Here is a 23,582-nt window from a genome sequence, read left to right on the forward strand (position 1 = left end):
GGAACGCGAGCGGGTTGCATGGAAGGGACGGGATTCCTGAACACGGAACCGGCAAAGACCATTCAATCGTTGCCAATAGAACGTTAATCCGGGACGTTCGCTTGTCACTGACAATTTACTATGTTTCACCTTCGGGCCACGCGGATCAACCGAACTGGATCCAATCCTTGGTAACGTTTACGCCATCCGGTTACTGAGATTTTAATGAAACTTCGCCTGGATGGGTGAATTCTCTTTGGGATTTTCGTTGATTACGAAATATTTGTCGGATCGTTTGAATCGAAGATTTTTTCGAGCAATTTTTTGGAAAAGGATTTGGAATTCTTTAATAATTTTTTTTTTAGGAGGAACTTGGTTTAGAAATGAATTTGGGATTCATAAATGGACGATTTTCAATGAAGGAATTTTTGAAAGGAATTTCCAATCAGATTTTCTTCGTTTGTAATTCTAATCTTCCTTTCGACAAACTTGCGTGTCAAAGAGAAAAGATAATGCAAAAAGAGAAAAATGAGCCATGGAATGTCAACTGCCAATATCAGAAATATAGGCAGAACTTTTCTTTCTTTTCTACTCTAGATAATTTTTAAACAGAATACGAAAGCAAGAGGTTAATTAAAAAATACTTGAGCATTTTCAAGTTCATTAAGAAAACAACATAGGTAGATTTACTAAGTTTTTCTTAAAAATATCTGGATTGTAACAAATAATTATTTATCAATTATTTATCACAGATATTTGATTAATCAACTTGATCAAAATTGAAATAATTAAAACTTCAAAATTTCCATAGAAAATTATATTTATATTTATCTGTTAATAACACATAAATTTATATTTATCTGTTAATAATGAACGTGTTTAATCTCCAGAAATGTTTTGTCATTTTGCTTTTCTCTTTTTCGAAACAACCAGAGTAGGATTCCTCGTAGTTTCTCATAGTTCATGCTTAGCTAAAGTTACGTACGTTTCCAAAATCCATATTCGTACTAAATCGTAAACCTAAATTGCGCGTTTCTGTTGCTGTCATAACCAGCGAGACGAACAACACTTGCAGTTGACAACGTTTTACTCGTTCCATTTTAATTAGATTAATAAATGTTTTCTTATTTTTGGAATTTTGCCAAAATTTTTATCAAACTATTAGAAATTATTTTTCAGAATAAAATATAATAATATGTATTCGTGTTCATTATTTCTCAACAATTCTTCTATGAATGAGATAATGAAACAGTACGTAGAATATATTAAATCATTATTTGCTAGAATGGTGCATAGGATCTACTATCACTAAGATTCTTTTTATCTTTTATGAAAGAGTTCAACGACCCAAAGATAATACATTTTCAGTAATTGTAGTTGTTGTTAGACAGAAATAGGACGGAAGATTGACTTAGTCCTCGAGTGAAACAAGTGTAATTTTATCATCGTATTGAGGTCAGTTTATCTTATGACCCGGTCCAAAGTTTGTCAATATTGATGCAGGAATGATCAATAGAACCAACAGTGTCAAGTTTCCATTATAGAAAATTTTATAATTCAATTTCGTCCCATTTCTATTCCATCTCTCTCTCAAGATTCTAAAGAATATCTAAAGAAAAGCCTGGAAGAGATGGCCTATATTGGAAGAAATCCGTTGTATTTCCACTCATGGAAATTTCTCTCGCGATGCCACTCATTCCTTTCTGCCCTTTAAACTTATCTTTTTATATTTTCCGACCAACTTTACACACCACTTTCGATAGTAATTTCTTTTTTAGCGTTTCTACCCCGATTTCTTCATTTCCAGAATCTTTCCCTCGCACCAACATTCGCTACCAACATTCCTTTTTATCACTAGATTTTCTTGTTTCCACAATTCCCTTTAGAATTTCCTATCGCGGTAGAATTGCATCCTCGAATGTAAAAATTTTCCAAGTCTCAATTTCATCGCGATAGAACGTGGCCCAGGAAAGTATCGCCGAAGGAAAACCCGTGGGAACGATGGATTATTTTCCACTACCGATCCAGGTTGGACACGCATTATTAGTTGGAACAAGAAAGGAAGCCGGCAAAAACGTCCACGATACTCGAGTAGTCGGATCGATTTATAAAGAAAGTGACCACCAATCAATAGATGGAGATGCCAAGTCATTGCAAATCGAGAGGTAATAATATTTTAAGAACAAATCGAAATAAGATTTATTTTTAAGAATATTTCCTTCATCTATCCATAAATATCAATTTAACATTCGATATTTTTATAGTTGATTCAGAGTGTAAAAATAAATATCAGTGGATTTTGTAATTATTGTTATCAACTCAATTGTGGATCCAAAAATATTAATAATTAAATTGAATTTAGAGATTTCTATTAAAATTCAATGGAAGAATATCGTTAATATATTATTGACAAAATTATTAATAATTGTAGAGTATTATCGATATAGAATTCTACGTTATATATATAAATATTGTTATTGGTACAATTATCATGCTAATGTTCAAACTCCCGATTAAATTTGAACGTAGAGAAATAAATAGATCTATTTGTGAAATTTAGTATGTATCTAGTTGCAATTTGCATAATTTGCATTTATCAGTTTCGAAACATATGGTCATATGATGAATAAATTTTCAAATTTCAATCATCCGTATTTATCGTGCAAATATATATATATATATATATATACATATATAAAATGGATGTTAAGTATTTTATTACGCATAATAAAATTAATTTAATTTGATTCGATGCCGTTATAGAACCTGATCTTCCAGCAGGATAGTTCAACTATGCTAAATTGATATTGAAGATAGTGGCGAGGAAACGTGAGACCAAAGAGGGATAAAATAAACTGGCTGAATTAATTGGCATTAAATACGTAATATAGATAAAGGAAAATAATGGAGGATTATCACGTGATAATTTATTAAATAAAGAAGATGAATATTCCTTCTAAACTCTTTTCCCTTTGTTATCAAATAAAAATATTCATGGTAAGTGCATTTTTAATAATGGATTATACAACAATTAACCATTCTCCAGGAATCAAAAATATCAATATCTATAAATTTGATTAGATTTATTACACGTATGTCTAATTATTCAAAGTGTCTCGAATCAATAATGAATTTTCAATTGGTACAACAAAATTAATTCGTCCCATTTCTCGAATCAACGTGCCTTGATAACCCTGTATTATTTCGTAAAGCTAGCCACAGCGAGGAAAAGCGTGAGGGAAACCGTGATCGTCTAGGAAGTACAAATAAGTCGTCAGTCGCAGCTGTGCGGCACAGAGTTCAAACTTTGCTCACCCTGACATATTCATATTTGTCGCTTAGATTTCCTCCCGCTAATTTCCACGTCTTCGTGATAAACCGCCTTGGTTAACAATATAATTTGAAAAAATCTGAAAACTTTCTTCGATCGAAATTCAATGTATAGTTTAAAATCAAAATTTATAAAATAAAAAAAGAAGGAAAGAAAAGATTTCTCATCGAATATCTTGAAATAGAAATCTTGAAATAGAATTACAATTTCTTCTTTGATACGAATACCATTTTCCAAAATTTATGAATTTATCGTTTCTCAATATTTCCATTCGAAAACCTACTCCATGAAAAATTATTCTTTATTTTAATATAAACATAACTCGACAAAAAACGTTAGCCATTTAATAATATCTAGGATGAAAAAACCTTCGATACGATCTTTCAACTCTCAACTCTTCCACAAACTCTCCATACTCTCCATTTTGATCGTACAATAAACGAAGGCAAACGAAGCGGCAATAAACCGCAATAAGAAGGGGAAAATCTGGCCAGGAGTGAACGGAGTCAAGATTTCTCTGCTTTTGTCAGGGCTTGCCCCCCTCCCCCGCATTTGGTTGGGCCATAGATATTTCACTCGCCGCTCGATTTTTCGTATATCATCCCTCCAGCAACACATGGCGCCATATCCAGAGAAGGGAATCGCTCGAGAGTGTCGAGGAGGAGGAGGAAGAGAGGGGGATGCGTTCCAAAAGCGAAGGAGCAATCGCGTGCGAGGATGCTGCCTTAATTTATCACCCCGTTCCCCGATGTGGCCCACCACGCGTCTCTTTTCGAGACATGTCTCCACGAGACAGAGAGAGAGAGACACATACACACCTTCCACATCCCTCTTCCCATCCATCCCCCGAATCCCCGAGAATGCCTCTTAATCAGCGCTGATATAGCTGTCGTCTCTGCTCCAGGTAAACACCGTTCCTCCATTGTACACCGGCTCAGACGTGCCCTTCCGGGGAAGCTCCGTAGATGTCGCTCGAGCAGTCGAGGACAATAACGCGGACAGATAGACGGTGGTGACGTCCCCCAGGAATGCGATTGAACTGCTGATCAAGCGTTTCGATCCAGAGTATTGATTTGCTCCTTATGCTTCTTTCTTTCTTTTTTTCCTTTTTTTTTTTTTAAGTCCACACTTTGTTCACAGATTAACTTTGGAAAGATTGGATTCTTTTCGAATTGAAGGAAGGAAAAGATTTAACTTTCGAATTAATGGATCAGTGAGAGAAAATTTCGAGTGAAAACAAAAGTGATACTAGTAACAGCGATGAATAAATGGCGAAAATGTTAAAATCGATGGAATGGATACGAGTGTTGAGACTTGAGAGAAATGTCGCGGGCGCGCAGTGTGCGCTACAATTCATCAGGGCACGGTGCATTAGCATATATTTCACCTACGGGCTATGACGGTCCGCTGCGGCACCCGTGCTAACTCGACTTTGTCGTCCGCCGGCCAGAAGTTACGCTGATAACTTTCGGCCAACGGGTAACGAGTTGAACTGGAAACCTCGAAAAAGGCAGGCAAGTGGCTTCGTTATCTACCAAACACACTCGCTCCCCGACAGATTTTCTCCTCTCTCTCGCTGAGAATGATTTAATTTCCATCGTCTAAATTATTATTATTATTATTATTATTACTATTATTCGAATCATCGAATACGTTCGTTTGATCACGTTGTTCGAACTTTGTCCTCTCTAACCTGTTTAACCTGCATCTCGATATCTAATTTAGTTGTTTATAACAAGTTTCCAACTTGCAGGTGGAGAAAGAGCGAATGTTCCTCGTCGGAAATTTTAAGTTCGAACGGAAAAGTTAGATTAAATTACTTAATCGGAATAAGCAGATCATTCGCCTGTTCTTCGATCCTCGACATATACTTCGTTCTTCCTTTTTCGCGCCTATTTCACCCCGAAATGAAAGTATTCTGTATAGAGTTGAGATAATTGAAAGACTCGAATTGTTCCACACGATAATTTCTTTCAATTTTCTAACCTCGATCTTTCTCGTCATAATCTCCACTCATTGATCCATAAAATATTCTTTCTATAACTTTTCTTTCTTCCCATAGATCCTCTCATAATTAGAAGCGGGCTCAATTTTTAAGACGATTTTTAATTGGAGGATCCAATAATACCATTCGAACGAATTGAAGATAAACACAGCCGTTGTTCCGGTTGTTCCCGTCGGAAGGGCGTTTTCCTAGGGCGCAGCCTGCCGCTAATTGCTCAACCACCTGCCGTTATTTAAATTTACTCACGGATCCCGTTTCGCCTCGCACGGACGCGTAATTTAAGAATTTGTTACACGTTCGCATAACTGGATGCAATGTCTTTCCCTCGCCTTCGAAGACGAAACGTCTTTCCCTTCCTTTTTTCTTCCTTTTCTTCACGATCACTTCTCTCGTTCGTTTGCACCAATTTCTCGCGAGGATACAAAAAATTTCAATCGTTTGCCAATTTTTTTTACCTTTTCGTCCAAGTGGTTTCGTTGCGTAGATGGTTTTTTTTTGATCAGATCCGAAGGAGAAATTTTAATTGTATATTTGGAATTGGACTTTAATGTTATTTACTTGTATATATTGTACATATAAATTGGTTTTCCTTTTTTTTTTTTTTTTTACAAAAAAACTTTCAAATTTTGTTAACGAATAGTTTTCGATGAACGTGAAAATATTCACTTGTTTGTGCGACTAATTGAGATTGATAGGAACGATGAATATTTTACATTCAAGAATAAACTAAATTCTGTCCTTCTATTTTTTTTAGATAAAAAGTTTAGAATTTGAAAATAAAGAGAGATAGTATATTGAATATTTAACATTACATTCTCGTTTTCTTTTTCTTTTTAATTAAAAAATACAGCGTAATTCGTTTTCTTCTATTTATAAATCCATTTGTTTAAAAATGTTAATTTATCGGTACATCACGTAACAATAAACCATTCCGACAGAAATGTTCATAGAATTAGCTTTTAACGTTACGCATATATTCTATGACGTACGTCGTGTTAATTTTCAATTTATTCATCGGAATAATTAGTATTCGCTTTCATGTCATTTCATTTCCACGTTATTTTATTTCATTTACAACTCCCCTCGCGATATGACCATTTTCCATTCGTTCAATTTATTTAAATAATAATTTGACATCGCACTTCACGTTTACGATACGATAATCAATCCATACTCCATCCTTTTAATTTCAACGACTATCCATCCGTCCATCCATAAATTCTCCTCCCCTAACCCTCGAAACAATTATTTAAGCGTCTCGAGATGACACGAGTTTCAAAAAATAAAGGAACCAATAAAATCACTCCTGTAATTCCTTTCAAAAACTGAAAGAAGAAGAGAAAGAAGAAGAAAAAATTCCAATCTCCCCTCCGTTTAATTATCCCCAATTAATCCCCACTCTTTCAAATTACATTTCCAACCAAATTAATCTCCGTAACGAAATCGAAACGAAAACTCGAAAATTCGAGGCACATTCGAAATTCGGAAATGCCTTCGCGCGGATATAAAAATCGTTGACACTGGAACGATAATTAAAACAGCGTCGAATAACTGGGCAACAGGGAGGGCTCTCGAAAACAGGGCGAGAGAATAGCCCCGCGAGCACGCTCTCCGTAACGTGTATCCACGCGAATGAATTAATGCGAGTTGATCAGAGGGGGCGGGTGACGGCTGCCGATCGATCGAAACCGATTGACCAACTTCCTGTGTTTCAATTTTCGAACGCTAATTTCTGGTTTCGCGTTCCACCCTCTTCTCGCGCCTCCATTATACCGACCAATCGACCGTGAACAGGTTTTCGATTGCCGTGTATCCAACCAAGGGGGGGAAGGGGAGAGTCTCAACCTGTTTCTCTTTCGTTTCGTCGTAAAAAAAGAAGAAGAAGAAGAAGAAGAAGAAAGAGCAGCGATGTAATCAAAGGTAATCAGACGATGTTTATTACGAGGTACGCGGTTAACGAGGATCTATTGTTTCAGTTGGCGTGTGGCGAGAAAATATGGCGCCCACCTCTCGAAAAATTGTGAAAATGGATTTTTTTAGGAAAGGAAATAATTACGTATCGCCGCGGGATAATTGGAGGGAGGAAAATAATTATGGCGCATCGTCCACGTGGTATTTGTTTTATTCTTTTTTATTTCTTTTCTTTTTTTTTTTTTCGCGAGAGGATACAAGGTGTTTGAGAAACTTTCGTGGCGTGTAACTGGATTCATTGTAATTTTTAGCAAGGACGATATAAAGTTTTCTCGTTGTTTCCTTTTTTTTTTTTGGTTTGCAGTTAGTTCAACTGAGTTTTCTGTGAATGAAAAAGTATTATTTTTTCTTTTTTAATTGAAAGCATTGTAAGAATTCTAGATTTCAACGTAATATAAATAAGAGGCAACGATTTTATATAGTAATCAAATTATTTTATTTATTGTTTTATCATCAAAGATGAAAGAAGGGAAGATCAAAATTATTTAATGATTAAGTAATATCGAAAGAAATTTCTCATCGACGAATAACGAAACAATTAATAAACGTTATTGGACGCGATTGAAAATAGTAAAACGAGAAGATTTTAAAAATTATCCGATCCGATATAATATTATTTATTATTTATCGCTTACGTGAAAGAAAGGTGGGCGAAATGATTTACGAAAAGACGAGAAACGGGTGCGGCTTACCTGGAACAAAAAGAAAAAAAGTGTTTATAAATTTTCGTCAAACGTGGCCATTACCTCAAGAGCAGCAATTTTTCTGAAGTACTGCAGCCTCGTTCCAATACCTCGCCTCTTGGGGCGAGAAATCGATTTCAATCGCGATTCAACGAATGAAGAGGCAAATCCTAGAGAGCAATTTACACTTCTCCAATTTCTGGTTATTTGCCAGAACGTTTATATTTTCGGATATAACAGATGGTATTGATGGTGGGAATACAGGCGGAAAGAATTTAAATAGTCTCCTCTTTGTTGACAAAAAATAAAATCCCTTGATTCCTTTATCACTAAATTTATTTACAGCTTTATGAAATATATATTTATAAATTATACTCGAATATAAATACACAGATTGTTCTATGATTCGTGAATAAGAGAAATATATCACGTCCATTTGAATGAACATCTTTATTAATAAAAATCTGAATTGAAACAAGGAAACGAAAGAAGAAAATAAAATATCTTCTTTTGTGAAGTATTTTTGTTCGTTTATAAATTGAAAAAGGAAAAAGAAATCATCAATGGTATGTATAACTAACCAATAAGAGACCGAATGAAACCGAATGTTTTGAAATAATTGTTTAATCGAACTTTTTCACACTGTCTACGAAATGCATTATTAAAACTTTCGTGACAAAATTTCGTATTTTCCACTATTCGTTGCGTACACAATACACTGCATTCATAAAGAGAATTAAAATCAAATTTCTTCCCTCCCGAATTTGCCTGAATTTTAATTCATTAAAATCTATAAATTATTAATACTAATATAATATATTAAATCAACATTCCAAATTTCTTATCCATTTCATGAAAAGGATACGAATGAATTAAAGAATATTATCAGACTCATATATATATTTTTTATTTTAAGAAGAGAAAAAAATGTGGAAAATAATTTGCAATATTTTGTCGATAAGTTAACAGTTTTCATAACCCGAACTTTTCGAAATAAATTCAAAAAAAGTGATATCTTCTTCTCTATTAATCCAGGTAGAAGAAACCAACAAACACCCCGAAATCTTCTAAACTGTCCCTTTTCTCCTCGAAGGGAGGGCAAAATGGGTTCAAGAGTCATCGTCTAGACATCATAATACCCCGTTAACTTCCTCGAACCCGCCAACCAACCCATCTCCGTTCAATCTCGAACAAAATGGGGGCGGCCGATGGTGGAAACGGCGCCAAAAGGATGAAGCCAACCGGGGGGGCGCTTTGAATGAACGGGGACGCGACATAATCGCGGCGTCTTAGCCTTAGAATCCGCGAAGAAATCCACGAAGCGGCGAACGTGTCGTGGTTCGCGGGGAACGTGTCTCGAACCCGATGAATTCCATCCACAGCCCGTATTCAACGAACGAATCTTCGTGGAAACGCAGGTATGCGCGCCGCGAAAGGAAGTTCTCCCCTCCCTTCTTTTCCCTTCCCTCTCTCCTCGAGGAGCTGCGAATTCCAAGCGGGTAACAGGAAGGAAGCGGATGATGGGCGGGGAAATTTCATTTCGAAAATTGCGCGACACTTTCCTCCCGATAATTTTTTGTTTCTCGTTCTCGAGGAATAGAATTGAAAAGATCGAAGGAGGATTGCAATCAAGGTTAATTTTCTCGTCTCCAATTTTTTGAAACAAGGTAAGGAATTTCTGATCCGAGGATTTGACGAGGTTCCTTCGTCACGTGATCGATATCACCGAGAAAGGTGAACGAAAATTTCGATTTTATCGATCGGGGGGAGGATTAAAATAATTGGAAGGATTATTTGAAACGATCCGATAACGTTTTTTAAAAATGATTAGAAAAATTATTAAGACGTCGTATTCGCGGAAAATTTAACGAGAAAGTATTCCGGGTGAAAGAAAAAAAAAATCTGCTGACCAATTCCAACAATTTTTCTAATCCCAAGAAATTTGCATAGCGGGGGGAGGGATTCCGCTTACCCTTGGCGGATATATAGGTCGCTTAAAACTGGATGGAGAATATTAGAAAGCACATGCCGACAGATGATATCCTCCAAACTCTCCTCCGCTCTCAACAATTCGTTCCAATTAAAATTCTAATTCTGTTTTCACGGGTCGCTTGCTTGCTCGATCGAATCCCAGAGAATTTTATTTCCTCGAATTCTTTTTTTTTTTTTTATCGAAAATTCGCGGTTCAACGATCATCACACCAAGAGCGGAGTAACTAAAAAAACGAGACTTTAATATCGAATCACTTTAATATCCGGGGAGTTGGCCAATTGGCCGTCGAGGCAAAAACAGTTAAAGACTTGGAAACCGCGAGGAGTCCAAGTTGCCAGGAGCTCCACCCTCCTGTTATGCAATGGATAGGGATGAGGTGGGTAGATGGCTGGTAGATAGAAACTTGCACCATAAAGCACCGACAAACACACGCGTACCAACCGACGTGGTGAAGGAAATCAAGCAGAAGGAACCTCTCGAGACACCCGATGCATTTCCACGCGTTTTCCATACCACGTTCGAGGCCTGGAAATAGCTGCTTCCTCTATAAAACACAAGTTGGGGAAATCGAGATAATCCAGAAACTTGTGCGAGCATTCATTTCACCAACTTCTCGTCACGATCGATTAAAAAGAAAAGAAACTGGAATTGAAAGAATATTTGGAACATTGAAAGAATCATCACTGTTACATCATCGTTAATGTAAAATTGTAGAATGACGGAAGAACAAAGAGGGAGAAGGAATTTTATACGTGTCTAGAAAATCGAGTATTTCTGAAAAACATGGCTGCAACAAACTTGCAATAGCGTGTCCCTCGAGTGTAATTTCCCTCGAGGTCTGCAAAATCCGCCCTTTAAAGGACGCTCTTAAAACCGGGTCGCGCAAAAACGTGGCTCGCGAATCACTCTTCTCCCTGAAGGACTCCTGTTCTCTCTCTATCTATCTATCTGGGAAAAGAAAGGATGGATAAAAGCAGCGCGTGCAATTGCTAAAAAATTCTTCTTAATTCGGTGCAGAGAAACCGGTTCGTGTATCACGCAATATTCTTCTTGGAATATCGAAACAAAATTAGAAACGATACGAATTTTTCTACAAAAATTTTAAATTGTTAATAATTTAAACATCTCCAAAGAAAAATTCTTCCAATTCACTTTGTATTTGACTAGATTTTAAACGAATTAGAATTTCAATAAGTTTTAATCGACATATAATGATTTTATTCGCAGAAAATCGAATGGAATTCCATTACGAAGGGAGCAATATATATATCAATCAATGGAAAATATTTCGGAAATCTCGTTTCCAGAAATTTGTTCCAAGTTGAAACGCAGAACGGAATTGATAATCGTACATCACGTTTCAATCTTGCGAGAGGAAATGATACGAGTAGTTGGCATTTTTCACGTACGTGGTCATGCAGATAGAAAGAGCAGGGAGAGCAAGGGATCGTAAGATGATACCGCCACAGCAATCTTCCAACCCCATTCCTTCCAACCGCGTATGGTTTAGGACGGCCAGCTTCCCTCCTCGGCCCGCAAATAGCGTATATCCAGCAAGGCCCGCATCGTAAACTATCGTTAATATAAGTTTGCACGGTTTGCAGCAAGTGTGTGACCCACGGTTGAAAATTACGAGCTGTAGTAATACTTGCATCGCCATATCTTCGTGGGATGGAAGGAAAAATGAAGGTTGATCGTTGCGTTATCGAATTAATTCCACTCATCTTGAATTAATTCGGTTATCCGCTTAAATTTTACTCGAACGAATCCTTTAATACGCAGTTTACAATCTGTGGTAAAGATAAAATTGAGGTCCAGTCTTTTCAAAAGATTTTTTTAATTCAAAATTCGTATTTATATTTTCTTTCTGGAAACAAAATTGACTGGTAGATACTTTTGAACAATTTTGATATAATATTTGTTTATTTTGATTTGGATTTGTGTTTTGCAGATTAATTTTTTGGGGACAATCAAGTATTCGGATGAAAAGTATAAAGAGGAATTTAAATATTTCTTGGTGAAAGTATCAAATGATGGTACTAAAAATTAACGAGGGCCATTAACGACACTTTGCCCGATCCTTATCCGTCCCTCAGGTAGAATCTTTACTTGGATCTCAGCTTCATTCTTCTACCGTTTCTTATCATTTATCACGATTTCCAAAGGTGTCGCGTTTCATTCGCTTAAGAACGATATATAGCCTCGAGAAGAACTGGTGGAGAGGAGCTGGTTCGATGTTTCGAGATCTTATTGGAAATTGCAGCCTCCGCGCTACTCCTCTCCACGACCATCGATCTTAATCTCGTCGATCGATTGTTGTCACTCGATTTGTCCTCCATTCACCCTTTTACCGCGAACTGTTGCAGATCGATCTTGCTTTATGAGGTGTCCATAACACGATAAAAAAGTATCAATGTTTTCGAAAAACGAGTAGCTGGCGTAACATAGTTCTTCGATCTCATAAATTTCAGAATTCTTGTTTGAAACATCGAGACTGGAATATTACATTAATTTCGCGAGAATTTTGAATTAAATACATTTCAATAATTTTTTGTAAAATTGCAATATGTACGTGCGTGAATTTTAATTATTTCCTTTCGGACGAAGTCTGAAAAGGGCAGAATATTTTTTTCCGAAAAGAAAGAAAAAAAGGGAAAATGAAGTTTTTACGAGTCTATTCCAGGAAGCACAATGGAATTCTTTGAAATGGTGAAACAGCGGCCTTGGTTGGCCGAAACGGTTGGCCGCCAGATGTTCGGTCGGTCCATGTCGCAGCTATTATTAGTTATCGCTGTGTGCAATTAGTCGGGACACAGAGAAATCCAGCAAATTTGTACCTGGCCCTCGTAAGTCATGAATATTCAGGGCGAAATCACTCCGTTCTTCATGAGTTGCTCCATTATTACCGTGATTTCCCAATTACAAATTACGCGAAATTTGGATTCCGCATTACCACGAAACAGCCTGCAACAACCTCGATGGGCTCGGTCATTGATATTGGAAAATGTCTAGCTTGCGAAACGAGTTTATTACTTTTTAAATTGCAATACCGAACACGGATAAAAGGTTAAAATTAAACTTAAAAATTTCCACAAATTTTCCAAAATTGTAATCTTCTCCACAATTTCCAATCTCATCTTTTAAAATTTCTTTAACAAATGTTCCTCAAATTTTCAGAATTCTCTTCAAGAACAAAATTCAAACCAATTATGATATTTCATTATATGCAAACCAGTTACATCTTCACTTTGCAACAGTTAATTTTCATTTCATCTTCTTTTTTGAAAAAAAAGAAACATATTCAATAATCTCAGAACTTCTCACAAATCTTCGAATAAATAAATGAAAGGTTATTCAGAAAAGTCATTATATGCAAACCAGTTACATCTTTACTTTGCAAGTAGTTTAATTTTCAATTTCTTTTTTGAAAAAAAAAGAAACATATTCAGATGATCTCAGAACTCCAGTCACAAATCTTCGAATGAATAAATGAAAGGTAAATTAGCAAAAGAAGAAAAAAAAAAAAAACAATCATTGTACTCGTCGTCGTTAAGGAGCCATATTAGATACACGTTTTTCCTCGTTTCTTCAAAGACGGACGCAGAATCGATGCCCCCCTCCTTGAATTTTAATCGGGCTGTGCCTCCTTCGGGTTATGAAGGCTCGTCGAGCGAATCAATGGCGGACAAGGGGTTTTGTAATGAAGAGGAGAGCGGCGTTCGATATTGCTCGAGAGGAGAAGGAGCGACCTCTTTTGCCGCGCGAAAGATCAGAAACGATAAGTGACAGCGAAGCGAGAAGTCGACCGTGATCATCTTCTCGCCATAAGGTTGCCTTTGAAAAATGAAAGACACCCGATGATCCGCTGTCACCGGCCTGGAATTAAAATTTCCGTGACATCCCCTCGTCACGGAAATAAACCTAGTGATTTCTTTCCCTCCCCCTCGTGGTTAATTAACCCTTTCGATTTTCCAATCGATTTTATTTATTTCTCCAAGATTTCTCGCATCCAGTTATTATTATATCGTATAAGGAGAAATATAAGGTTTCAGTTTTTGATTCAATGTATTTCTTTCAGTGAAGAAGATAATGTTGGATCAATTTGGAAAGTTTAATTTGCAAGTGTAATACTTGTTGCTTAAGTAATTCACTTAACTGATCCGGTAAGTAAGATACGTTGAGTTTTATTTATCTCAAAAATTTCGTAATTTGCCAGATACGTTCACTTTCCAGAATCGTACAATTCAAAGTTCATCAATCAATCACTTTTCACGAAAGCAAACTAAGAGCTGTAAGATGGATCACCCCGAGGGGTGTTAAGGATAGATGGGATATTTCGATGCATGTAATAAAAATAAACGAGAAATTGGGAATCGTTAGACCCGTTCGTCCCGATAATTTGATCCGATTCAGATAAGGTTTCCATTCACCCGGCACGCACGCAACAATGCATCTTTTAGCGAGGATTTGATCGATCGGATGGAAGCGGAGGTATTATTTCGACGAATTGTTTCCAGTGAAAGTTGGCCGATTGTTCTCCTAAGAATATAATCCATCGAAGATCAACGATCGTCCTCGTCTCTTCACGCATGCATCATTCAGAGTTCGTGGTGCATTCACCGAGTTCATGAGCGACCCATTCTCCATGCTCTCTGAAATTTCCAACTCGACGTTTCATATTCCCTTCGTTTCGACATCTCGTCGATTCTCTTCTCGTTACAGAATCGATGATTATTTGATTATTTCACGTGTTTTGGAGTTTTTTTTTTTATAATGATCTTTCCAATTTCTTGAGAAATTTTAAAATAACGAAAGAACTTTTCCTTTTTCATTACGTAAGATATTGGAGTTGAAAATAAAAGGAATTCTCAGCTGCACAGGAGGAAAGGGATTTTAAATGCATGGAGAAATTTATTTTCTTCCATCTTTTTCTTCATATTAAATTGATGGAATTGATCGTATCGCGAATTGGTTTTTAAAAATAATATTCATAAGGTTATCGGTTTCTTGTTCTTCGTTGATAAAATATTTTTATCTCGCATAGAATAATAGATTTTTGATATCTGCTTGAGAAGCTTGAATAATTTAACGATAATCCGTATTTTTAGAAGGAAAAAAAGTTCAATTTCAAATAATAAAATAAAATAATAATTAATCAAAGGGTAAGGATGAAAAATTCATGGAAGCTCATCTTTGTTTCATCGACTCTGCTGTGCGCCTAGAATGCATCGTCGATGCACGTAGGGGTAATGCAATGAGCAAAGAGAGGCGATGATACGATCTAAAAATATCGGTAGCCGACGCCTGCTATCAGCTGGGTCGCTCAATTGCATCGAAAGAAGAATTGCAGAGAACGAAGAAGAACGAATTGAAATTATTTCAAATATTAAGTACACTGCGCTCCGTTATTATCGACACAATAATCGATGATAAATGCTCAAATACTAATTGCCCCCATTATTTTTATCCTCGTGTATCGTTCTCTACTTTCATCCACTAAACATGGAAGGATAATAAATACGAAAAAAGAAAAAAAAAGGAGAAGGAAGAAAACGGCAATAGAGGAATTGTAATTCAACTATCCAATCCAAGTTTCTGTAACTCTATTTTAATATTTATATCTGTCGTCTTGTTCGACACATGAAAAAGTAACTCGTGATAGAATTTTCCCTGAACCGCGAAGGATTGATATTACAATCCTAGATAGCACCATGGTGGCACCTTCATCAAACTTTCATCGCAAAATTCCAGTTTCCAAGTTCCAAACTACGATCTATTCCAGAACAGATCGACCTTTCTAACCCTAGAATACGTTTCTCTGGATAGTTTCCCTCAATGATGAATTTATTAACCCAACACATATACACGTATCCCCTTTGAAACGATCGATTCCACGATTTACTTGCCTTAACAAAAAAGGAATTTCTTTGCTTCTTCAATTTTCGAAGATATGGCCGTAAAATATCATAGACAATTTAAAATAAAACGTCCATTTCTTTCTCTCTCTCTCTTAATTTTCAATTTTGAAGATAGGACGTAACACACCACTTTAACGTTCGAAACCCTCGAGCGATACGCGACGAGGGTTAAAAATTCTTCGCCAACGTTCACAAGTGGGCTGATTAAAGTATTACGCGAGAGGTTGATCTCGACGCGAAACACCAAGGGAGGGAGGGGAGAAGGATCCTCTCCCTGTGTCAGGTTAACGAGGTGCCGGGGAGAGCTCATCAAAGGTGGCCGGCTCGAGAGACGAGTGAAATCGAAAAAAGAAAAAAAGAAAAGGAAAAAGAAGATTCGTCCACGCGACGAGGCCAGAGAGGTCTTAATCTTTGAGAAAATTCCTGTCTCCTCTCCAGTCTAGTCCTCGCTCGACGGAGGACTAAAAAAAGGCGGGAAACGATCTCATTGTAGGCGGCGGGAGGAGGGGGAGGAGAGCGTGTCCAATAATAGCGAGCGCTCTCTAGCGGCTGTAAGTCCAATTATCGTCGCCTCCTTTGTCCACAGAACGGACAACTTTGATCGAAAGTCCCCAGTATGCCGGAGGGAATGAAGAAGTGGAGGAGAGGAGGCTCGAATCGAGGGAAGATGACGCATTTCCTTGTGCCCGAGCCGTTTAATTAAATTTTTCAGCGCGAGACCCGTTAGTTAAGGATAAAAATCCTCCCCCGATGCCACCGGTGTCTCGCTTCTCGGATGCTTAAAAGATGAGAGAGAGAGAGAGAAAAAGAGAGGCGCGACGAGATGGGGGGGTTAATGTGATAATTAAAATTACTTTGTCGATGAAAGAAGGAAGAGAGTCCGCGAGGCGTGTCCCTATTAAAATATTCATTTCCATCGTGGAAACGAATTCCTCTTTTGAGCGGAGGCAGGTGTAAACATAGCCATCGAACACCTTTGTATCCGGTTCCCCTTTCGCGTGAAACGACCCAATTTCCCTTGCTACCTGGTTGAAAGACTCGCCGTCTCCCAGAATTCTCAATTATCTTTGCTCCTTCTATCCGATTCTACGTTTAATGAAATCATAGGTGAATGGCAGCGGTAATAAGCTATAGATGCGCTTTGAAACTTTGAATTGCTTGTTAATAGTAGCAAAAGGGTCTTCTCTGGATATAGAATTTGGCGCAAGTAGATGGAGTGCATCTGCATGGATAAATATTGATAAGAATTCTAAAGAATTATATGACAAACGTTTAACAAATATCGTGTTAATAATTTTAATCAAAACTAATAAAAATCCAAATCCCTTTAAAGGAACTCTCCCGGTGGAGAGAGAGAGAAAGAGAGACAACGTGGAGAGAGATAGTTGATAATACCGAAGCCCGTCGCCAGGCGGCGTGAAACGACGCATCTTCCCTATTTCCCTCTTACGGAGCAAATTTCATGGAAAATTGAACAAACGTGGGAAGCGGCGCGCAAGAAACAATAAAACATCTTCGCTACGTGGCGACGGCGAAAGGCGATGTCCCGGTTTTGCAATAATAACGTTCGCCCGCGAACAAATCCTGGCGAGAAGAGATGGCGCTGGTACGAGGAGGCGGTTAGCAGACGTTGACAATGAAATTACGAACGACGCGGCGGGATGAATGTCTTCCTGTGAAAATTATTATTTTTTTTCCTCTCTTTCTCTTTTTTCCTTTCTTTCGAACGAGTAACCAGAGACAAATAACGATCGTTCATTCGGCGGCTTGGGGCTCGTTCGTCAACAGAGAAAAGGTAGGAGGAGGGGTTCGGTGCATGCAGCACTCGTCGACGGAAACGGTTAAGTTTCCGCTCCTAGTTCTCACTCGCGGTGCATTGTCCCGTTGTAAATCAATCCCGCCTCCCCGTCGAAACACGAAATTTACGAGATCGAATCGGGGAATGTCGAAAAACGACGAGAATTTTGACGGGGATTTTGAGATATGTATTTGGGAAGATCCCAATACGGAACGGATTGAGATACTATTTGAGAGAATCTTGGAATCTTAATTAGAGGCATGGTTAATTTATGGTTAAAAATGATATTCTGTGCACGAAGATAAATTTTAAGAATTTTAAAGTTATTCGTACAACGAGGCTTTTGTTTATTTTCGAGCAAATTGATCTTTTTTTAAAAGAAGAACCAATATGTACATCTATATAATAATTTATATAGATTATTCTCGAGTGAAGATCTTTTCAATACAGAATATGAAAGTATTCAAAATATTTCGATCGATTCAATTCTCCGAAATAATATGAAACAAATTATAATAACAACAAACACGATAAACAAAAGTCGAATTGGAAACAGAGAGAGAGTATAATATTTGACTAAATATCGATCAAACGCCGGCAGAAACTCGATCCTTTGTACAAACTTACGGTTTGTTATTCGACATAAAACATCGCAAACATCCGATATTTGTATCCGGCAAATAAACAAACCAAAATTTTCAATCGTGAAACGCCATTAGGTAGATCGATTAAGGGATGAAAGAACAACGACGGTGAATGTTAATCACCGTTCCAAAGAGAGAGAGAGAGAGAGATTGGAAAGAGGAGGAAAGAGTTCCTTGGCAACTGGCGATGAATTTAAAACAACCGGTACGGCTCTTCGAAACTTGGTAATTCAATTTGCGGGCTCGCGGTTGAAAAATTCAGGCAATTCGCATCCGTACCCGCGTCCTGAGGTTTCACCGTCAATTTCTTTCCTATTTTTCCACCAAGAGAGATTTCCTTGGACCGTTACACCGCCGTCAGAGATCTCCTTCGTTTCATTAGGGAACGGGCCCGAGTTACTTCCTTCCTTTAACTCAAACGGCGAGCTAATTCTGGTTACGTTTCCATTCGTTAAAGAAAGTCACTTCTCTCTTTTTAACGAATGGGAAAAGAGAGGAATTAGCGGTGGAAAAAAATAGGGGTATCTTTCATTTAACTTCGTTCTAAGTACGGTCACGTTCCAAGTAAGACGTAACGGTGACGTTTATACGCTTGTAAGGTATCTACGAATGTCGAAGCTCTTCCTTTCGAGTGAGAAAGATAGAAGAGAAAAATCTCTTTATTTAGATTATTTACGTATTGATTGGATTTGTGTGTAACCTCGAAATAATCCGTTTAATATCTATTTTTTTTTTTTTAATTCCTAAACGAAGTTAAAAAAATCTCTTTTTCAAACAGAAAACTTTAAGACGTGTCAGGATAATATTTCCAATATTTTTCTTTCTTATCACAATCACACAAATTAAAGGAAAGTTTTCATGTATTAATCCAATTAATTCAATTTATATATATATTTCAGTTTTATACATCCTTGAGAATCTTGAAGAATTAAAATCCTTCAGTTCCCTTCCTCAAATTGTGTCTCCTTGTCGAAAGAGGAGAATCAAAGGACTTGGTTCCCAGGAAAAAAAGGACATAATTGCTCGAAGAATATGACATAATCACCGCAAGTCTGATTGCGACGTTGGCCAACGTCGCCTCTGTACTCGGCGCAGATTCTTCTCCCGGCGAATTCAGCTCAATAGAGCCGAATTAATCAGGCTCCATTACAGCAGATTCATCAGAGAAGACAGAACGCAGTCGGTTAATTTTCCAGGCCGCAAAGCGGCTGTGTATCGTCCGGTTACCACCACAGACATCCATCGAAATTCTTGATAGAGGAGAGCAGCCAACCCAATCCGTGCGCCGGACAAGATAGTCAATAATATAAGACAAGAGCAATTAGCCCTGATAATCCTGCAAATTCCAATCACGGATGCCTTTCTTCATTCATCCAAATATTTAATTATCTTGTTAAACATCCAACGGGATGAATCTGTCTCTCCCCTCTAGTTGTTGAGAATTAAAATGTGGATTGATATCTGTGAAATTTCGCATGGACGAGAAAGAAGGTCGAAAGAATATTTCATGGGAAGTTGAACGAGGTATTTGGAACTGGTAACTCAATGGAAATCTGAATACATTAGAGACGAATAGTTCATTGAGGGCATCAAGTATTCATACGTTTTCGACGTATGAATCGAGGTCAGAGAAATTCCGTGATATTCGAGGATTGTTTGATCCGTGTATTGGAAAGGATCGATTCATTTTGATCCCGATCGATCCGAAGCTTTTTGTCCCCTTCTTTTTTTCGAACGCTATGCTACGTTTATATTATTTCTAATACAGATATTTTTAGAATATTGCAATCTACTAATTTTTATTTGGAATTTTTAGGTTTCTAATATGGAAAAGGAAGTGTGGAAATCTCGTTGGTTTTCATATTTTATCTCATCTTATTTTATTCTTGGAGATTTAAATTTTATCCAATGATGGTTCGATCCAAATTTATAATACAGAAAGGAAACGTCTGTTTATCATTTCAACCGAGCAATGAAATTTCTAATTATCATACCATTCTGCTCTGTTAATCTCCATCAGCATTTCTCCATGATTCTTCAAATTCCTGTATCTGTATTATACAGTTCAAGAAACTGACTGCATTTTACATTGGATTACTCCAACAATTTTACGTGGAAATAGCAAGGATTATTTTTGAAAAGCACTCACACTTAAGGAGCTTCGAAAAGAATTTAATTGTTTTTCAAGTTTCTAGATTTTACGATTGGCTGACAAGAAGGCGCGAAATTTTAAACAGCGTAAAAGATACGATAAAATTTCACGACAAATTCGTAAAAACTAAAGTTTCTTCTTCCGAAAGAAATATATTTATCGTGTAATAACTTTCTTTATCGAGTCACGACCGATATCAACGTTAAGTGATATTCATATTCGCGTTACAACGAGATTTTCTGGCCGTATACACGAAAAAGAAAAAAGAAAAATCCTTGATGCATACATATTACGAAACGCATAATGGATTTATAAAGAACAAAAAAAAAAGAAAAATAAACCAACAAAATTGAAAAATGGAAATATCGTATATTCCATCCATAAATGTTCAGCCTCCGTTAAGCTGGAAGAAAAGCCGAGAGAGTGAAAAAATTAAACGCGAGTGGAAAAATGTAACACACTTAATCGTGGTAAATGAAATTTCGGATTAATAAAATTTCGAGTGAAGGATAATGATAAAATGGAAATTTTCCTCGTTGTTTACACGACGTAGAAAATCTGTATCGCAAACCATTTACCACAACAACAAGCAAACGATCGAGAGTAAAAAAAAAATTCGATTGGAAAACAGTGGAAAAAAAACAATGATGGAGAAACGGGAAAGGACACATATTTAAATTCGTCTGGCGTCGATCGAACGCAATATTTTCTCCGATTTTATCGCCGTTAAGTTACTCGCGAATGGCCCGGCCGCCATTAATCATTGCGCGCCAACATTCAAACCGATTCGGCAAAATTTAACGGCATCACGGCTAATCGAATCAACGGCCGCAATTACGGAATTTTCGCGAAAACATCTCAACCAAAAGAGGAAGGGGGGAGGAACACGCGATCCTAGTATCGATTTTCGCGCGGAAAAGCCAGCCACTCGATGGCACCGAAAACTGCATTCCATCTCGACGAATGCATCGCACACACAACTGCAGTTAGATTAAATTCTAATGTTATATCTGATATTTCAAAACGAGGGATTTGAAATTTTGTCACTTTCTTTCCGGATCGTTTATCTTATAAATAAATTGTACCGATGATAAATTGGTATAATGTTTGTACGTGAGATGCAACTTGATTCGAAAGGTAATCGTGTGAATCTTTCTTATTAATCAATTATATGCTTTCCCAGTTTTTGAATTTTAGTTTCTAAAATCCTGAATTTCATTTTATGATTTTACACCTATCAGATATTTAAAATTATTAATTAATTTATTTAAGTACAAATTATCACTTTCATCTTCGTTGAAGGAAGAATAATAACAAAGAAAATATTTACGTTTTGAAGAAAGTATATTTAATCGTGTGAAATCTTGAAACTGTATATACTTGATCTAGTTCTACTTCATCTCTTAAAATGTCATATAATTAACCCTATAATCCTCCATAATCTCCATCTCTCGAATGAACCTTACGGATTTATGCATGCTCATGTCTGACACACGATGCAATAATGATTCATTCAACCGAAACGATTTACACCACGATTAAATCGAGTACGAAACTAATTTAAATTATTAAACAAAATTTCAATTTCTCCATCCTGATGTACCGATCATCTCAACTCGAAATTAATATTTCCTATACAAAATTAAAAAGTCTAATAATTCCTGTTCTATCCTCCCGTTTCCCGTGAATTGAAACCTGATTAAAATGCACGAGAATACACATACACATTCACAGAGTGTCGATAGTAGACTATCGTAAAAATGATAGCAGGATCGTTAACGATGGAGAACGGCGAAAAAACGGACCGTGGATAAAATCACTGTTGGAAAAGCTCCCTAAAAAAAAAAAAGCATTCTACGAGGCGGAATAAACGCGTTCATTGGCATAATGCTCGATGTCAATTTTCCAGAGCAGGTTTGGGGAGGGTACGATACGATCCTCCAAATGGATACACGGCCATCGTATCATCGGAATAGTCCATTCAGGTGATCGCGACTGAATAAGCCGGGGCTTTAAAACGCATCGACAACCTGCAAATCCGCTAATTTGACCCGTGTCAGATCGCGTGGTCTCTCGCCAAAGCCCCCCCCGGGGCCCCGATCATCCAAAAACCTCAATTTCTCGAGATCCTATTCACACGCACACGCATAGACGTGGCTCCAGCTTATCTATGGTAAACGTTTGATTTGCGAACAAATTACGTTGGCCGAATTTATGCCCCGCACCCACGATTTTGATTTTCTGCGGTTCGACCCCGTTTTAACCCGTTCGACGACGAGTGGAATCGCAGCAAACCATCGAATACGCTGCACTATGCGATTTTGATATATATATGTGTGTGTGTATGTTGTAGTGTATACTGAGCGGATTTGTTTGATCGTGTTGATTTTGGATGAAGTGATGATGCAACGGGTTTGTGTTAATGGGATTTCTTTATCGTTTCTCAAAAATTTCAATCAACACGTTCTATCTGAAATAGATGAACTTAGTCTTAAAATTGTTGTAAGTATTGTAATTTATAAAATTTGAAATTTGTTCATAAACAGTAAATAGATAAGACGTAGCAATTATATCACAAGATAGAAATTTATTAAAAGAACAGTGACATACAGTGAATTTCTATATTTTCAGAAATTCAGAAATTTTTCAACAGGAAATATTCGATTTCGATTAATTGTTCCATTGTTCGCGAAACTACGAAGATTTAAAAAAAAAAATAATGTTAATCCGGCTAAATAATTTTAAATTCCATCCAGAAAACACAAAGTCCAGTTTTATCTCACTTTATTTTACTTTAAATTGAAAATTGGATTAATCGTGGAAGAAAGAGAGAGAGAAAGAGAAGGGGAGAAAGAAAGGAGAGGGAGAGAAAAAAATTAAAATGGAAAACGAAAATGAAAAACGAGGTTGCTTCAATGACAAATTCCAAAGAATTTTTTTACAGCGAGCAGGAGGAGAAAGAGGCAGATTCTCCGTTAATTAAAGTCGGGGCGATCGATCGGGTTATTTCAACGCGCACAAATATTTCATTCGGTGTAAATTCGCATAAAAGTGTCTTCCCTTTTTCATCTTCTATTTTCCGGGACACGTTTGCATAACAGGATGATG

The 23,582-nt window shown here is 37.1% G+C and overlaps 2 protein-coding genes and 1 long non-coding RNA gene across 10 annotated transcripts in view; 1 reads left to right on the forward strand and 2 right to left on the reverse strand.

Moving 5' to 3' along the window:
* Positions 1–23,582, reverse strand: part of LOC411344 (fasciclin-1) — a 295,001-nt gene that overhangs the window by 222,092 nt on the left and 49,327 nt on the right. The gene's annotated exons all lie outside the window — the stretch shown is intronic.
* Positions 3,444–5,918, forward strand: LOC107964939. Its single transcript, XR_003305293.1, has 2 exons — positions 3,444–4,375; positions 4,451–5,918. It is a non-coding gene; the product is annotated as an uncharacterized LOC107964939 (long non-coding RNA).
* Positions 7,570–23,582, reverse strand: part of LOC409024 (tropomodulin) — a 223,300-nt gene continuing 207,287 nt past the window's right edge. For both annotated transcript variants that reach the window (XM_026442662.1, XM_026442658.1), the window contains one exon: positions 7,570–7,978. The gene's annotated coding sequence lies outside the window, so the exon portion shown is untranslated. The remainder of the gene's footprint in view (positions 7,979–23,582) is intronic.

The sequence above is a fragment of the Apis mellifera genome, linkage group LG9 (genome assembly GCF_003254395.2).
Source record: "Apis mellifera strain DH4 linkage group LG9, Amel_HAv3.1, whole genome shotgun sequence".
Classification (NCBI taxonomy): Eukaryota; Metazoa; Arthropoda; class Insecta; order Hymenoptera; family Apidae; genus Apis; species Apis mellifera.